At 44.1% G+C, this 4,330-nt stretch overlaps 1 non-coding gene across 1 annotated transcript; it reads right to left on the bottom strand.

The window, feature by feature from the left end:
• Nucleotides 1-264: 264 nt before the first annotated feature.
• TRNAY-AUA (transfer RNA tyrosine (anticodon AUA)) lies at nucleotides 265-338 on the bottom strand. Its single transcript has one exon. It is a non-coding gene; the product is annotated as a tRNA-Tyr (tRNA).
• Between the last annotated feature and the right edge of the window lie 3,992 nt (nucleotides 339-4,330).

Below are 4,330 nucleotides of genomic sequence, written 5' to 3'. Positions count from 1 at the left end.
CAGAGAACAAATTTGTTAGCATAAAAATAAAGCCAGAAAATTAAGAGCTGTTTAATCACTCAATTGGATTTTTTTACCAGCATATTTCTTTTTCTCTGCAACCCACTGCTAAATTGTGCTTCCTAGCTGTTTTTATAAAATCACTGAATCAAATCTAACTCTGATTACATCAGAGAAGGCCAGGTACCCTACACCATAAGAGGGGGTTTGAAATTTTGACTTGTCTACTTAAAGATCACCAAAATCTGATAACAAGGTCAATTACGTCCCTGGGTGGGATTGAACCACCAACCTTTTGGTTTATAGCCGTACACACTAACCGATTGCGCCACAGAGACACTTTGCAAAAGTCTATACTGACAAAGGCTAATAAGCATTCATCTAAAACGTTTCCTAGAAAAACTTTAAAAAGTCAATAATCTGGAGAGTTTTTGTAAGATGTTTCTTCCATCAACCAACGAAGAAACACATTGGTACTTTCCCATGATGAGTGAGTGCTTCAGGATCTCTTGCACTTACATGTGCAGCAGAGTACAGCAATGGAAGCATGCTGGGCCCATAACCCAGCGGTAGGCAGATTGAAACTATCCTCTGCTATATGCATTTTTTTTTGTTAATTAAAGTAATCCAAAATTGGGATTGATATTTTGGCTCTTTTATTTTTACTTAAAGTACAATAACTTTTACCATTTAAATTTGTTTTAATAGTATATTGACAGTATAGTTTTCTTTAAAAAATCCACTTAATTTTCTTTACCCTATTAATAAAATGGTAATTGACAAAAACAAACTACATTGTCACCAGAAGAGCAATACAAAATGTACAAGTGATATATTAAAATCATCTTTCCAGACTTCCGGGTACGGCGCCGATGCGTGCAGCAGCAGCAGTGTGAGCTCCGTGTGCCGCCCCAGCCCGCGCTAGCCCGTACGCTGCACATAGCGTTACAGCCCGCTCCAGAACCGCTCACCTGCCTGTGGGAACACCTCTGGCACCTGATGGAGCGCTTCCTGGCCGCCCCAGAAGCGGCTAAGCCCCTCAAACAACGTCCTGCAAAAACGAAAGGGGAATCCAAGATGGCCGCCGGACAGCAGACACATCCGCAGCAGCAGCAAATACACACAGATCGTGAGTTACATTCCTCCTCTGACTCCTCTGTGAACACAGCTCTCCCTGTACATGCTGCCCCCTCTACACAGAAGTCTAATAAGACTACAGAGCAGGCTGAGGGCCCAATTACATACTCTGACATGGTAAAGGCAATTCAGGACTCCATTAATCCTATTATGGAATCTCATGCTGCCAAAGTCACACAGGCAGTGCATGACATCAAATCACAGTTTAAACAGCTTTCCAAACGGGTGCAGGCTAATGAACAGCGCCTTGGGGAGACATTTCATGACGTTGCCGATTTAAAGGAACAGTGCGCCTTTCTTCAGAAATCCCATTACCAGCTTCTTAATAAGGTCGACGATCTCGAGAATAGATCACGTCGAAATAATCTGAGGGTTGTTGGGCTACCCGAAGCCCTTAAAGGGCCAGCACTCCTTTCCTTCATACAAGACACGCTGCCAGATCTGCTTGATATCCAAGATTCCTGCACGGGTATGATTGTGGAGAGGGCCCATCGCATTGGTCCTGCAAGGCCTACGCAGGATTCCCGACCCCGAGCTGTTATTTTCCGTTGTCTAAATTACATCCACAAAGACACCATCTGGTCTGCGTCTCGCCGTAAGCGGAACTTACAATGGAACGATGTGAAGATTTTTATCTTCCAAGATTATTCGGCAGAGGTGGCCAGGGCACGACGTGAATTCACCCCACTTTGTTCCCGCCTAGCAAAAGCAAATAGAAAATTCGCTCTTATATACCCAGCACGATTACGCCTGTTCAAAGGATCTTCATTTACAGACTTCTCCACCGTGGCTGATGCGGAAGCATATCTACTGGAAGAGGAGAACGGCCGTTCCTCACTGCGCCAGCCCTCAACGGACTCGACTCCTGACTGCTAACCACGGCTATAAAATTCCTTAGCGTGGTTATCTCCTCCTTTACTGGCGATTACTCTATTACTTTGATATATCTGTTTATGTTATAGCTGTTAATCGCTAGAAGTTCTTGAAATTATTGGTGGGAGGAGACGCCTCTCTTACCGGCGTAAATGCTATGGCGGGTGCCATTTCATCATTAATCCCATTCTGAATGGGATCCTTCTTTTAAGGCGCCTTCCACCTAAAGTTTTCCACATATTATTCTAAGTTATGTTTTGTTTATGCCATATATAAGCTATGCTTATTATTTCTCAGTACCAGGGCTGGGGCAAGCCTGGAGTTCTTATCTGGTTCTCCAATTGGCGAACTATAGGTCAATTTAGATTATCTTTGTACCTGAAGTGCACTTTTGATGCTAATCCTTTGATCCATTCTTTTCTGGATCCTTTGCTTTACTTTCCCCCACTTTTTCTACCCATTGTTCTCTCCTCTCTGTGTCTTGTCCTGTTGGTTTTCTGTGTCCATGATAGCAATGTATTTTGTAGATATGATATTATCAGTTTTATTTATTGCCATGAACCATACCTTTCTTCAGCAGAATGATGACCAGTTTAAAAATTTGCACATATAATGTAGGTGGCTTCCACTCCCCCATAAAGAGGAAGAAAATCTTACTTTACTTATCTAAACTACATGTAGATGTTGCATTCCTCCAGGAGTCTCATCTCCTTCCCCCTGAGATTGACAAGCTCAATTGCCTGGGCTGGAGAGTGCTGGCGTCCGCCCCATTTACTGCCAAGGCCCGTGGGGTACTCATTTTGATTAGACGCTCCGTCCAAGTAGACCTTCACTCCTCCCAATCTGATACTGAAGGCAGATACCTCATTGTAGACGCCACTCTAGATGACTCACGCTTTCTACTGTGTAATGTATACGCCCCCAATATCGATCCCCAACCCTTTTTTCTGTCCATTGCCGCTAAACTGCACCCACACTCTCATAAACAGGTGATACTCGCAGGTGACTTTAACTCTACTGTATCCAATGCTCTTGATAGGAACACCAAATCCAGATCTAGCCGTTATACTCCCAAATATGGTTTACCATATCTAATGTCACAGCTGCACTTGGTGGACGTGTGGCGAGCCTGTCATCCGGTCGACCGTGAATACACTTGTTTATCGGCTGCTCATGGTACACTGTCGAGAATCGATTATCTGCTCATCTCGGCTTCTATGTTTACCAGGGTGCAAACTTCTGAAATTGAACCGGTGTCCTTGTCGGATCATGCGGTCTGCTGGATGGCTCTCGCCACCTTCCCCAATAGAGGCCCTGTCAGACAATGGCGCTTCCCATCCCACCTGACCAATTCCATTCAATTTAGAAATATGCTGGAGGCATCATGGGCTGACTTCACACATTGTAATATAACTGCAGAGAAGGAATCACCGCTCCTGTTCTGGCAGACGTCTAAGACAGTACTAAGAGGTGCTATCATCTCCTTCACCTCCAAACATAAGAAAGACACACAAGCTCTGTACCTTGATGCTCAATCTAAACTTACTGACGCCTACCAAGCGTTCACGCAGTCCCCCACCCCAATTACCAGAAAACTCTACCATGAACAGAAATCCCTTTTTGACAAACTCTTAACCCAAACCGAATCTAAATTAACATTTATGTCTCAATGTAGATTTCATAAATTCGGCAATCGATCTAGTCGATTGCTTTCAAATCTCCTGAAAGGTCAACATCCCCCAACACTTATCCATGCTCTAACTAGGGCTGACGGCACTGTGGTACATGATTGTGACCAGGTGTCTGAGGTTCTGCAGTCTTTTTATTCCTCACTATATTCTGAACCCTCTATTGATTACCAACAACAACACTCTTTCTGGTCTTCCCTTACGCTTCCCTCTCTATCTTCTACCTCATCCCAACCCCTACTGAACCCCATTACTGAGGAGGAGGTGCTCCATGCAATTCACTGTTTGAAACCAAACAAAACCCCTGGACCTGACGGTCTAACCAATGAATACTATAAAATACTGGCCCCTCAATTGGTCAAACCCCTTTGTAAACTATTCAACTTGCTGTTGTCCGGAACACCTCCTCCACTATACTTCAACGCTGCGATTCTAAAAATCCTCCATAAACCAGGGAGAAACCCCCTGCTTCCCAGTTCATATAGACCTATATCCTTATTGAATACGGATTACAAGATATATACCAAGATCTTGGCAGACCGGGTAAAGCTTCTCTTGCCCTCTCTGATCCAGGAAGACCAGACAGGGTTTATTTGGGGGCGCCACTCTACGGTGAATGTGCGTAAGATACT

The sequence above is a fragment of the Pseudophryne corroboree genome, unplaced genomic scaffold (assembly GCF_028390025.1).
Source record: "Pseudophryne corroboree isolate aPseCor3 unplaced genomic scaffold, aPseCor3.hap2 scaffold_389, whole genome shotgun sequence".
Classification (NCBI taxonomy): Eukaryota; Metazoa; Chordata; class Amphibia; order Anura; family Myobatrachidae; genus Pseudophryne; species Pseudophryne corroboree.
Note: the sequence above shows the minus strand (reverse complement) of the source record. Positions and strands in the feature narration are given on the sequence as shown.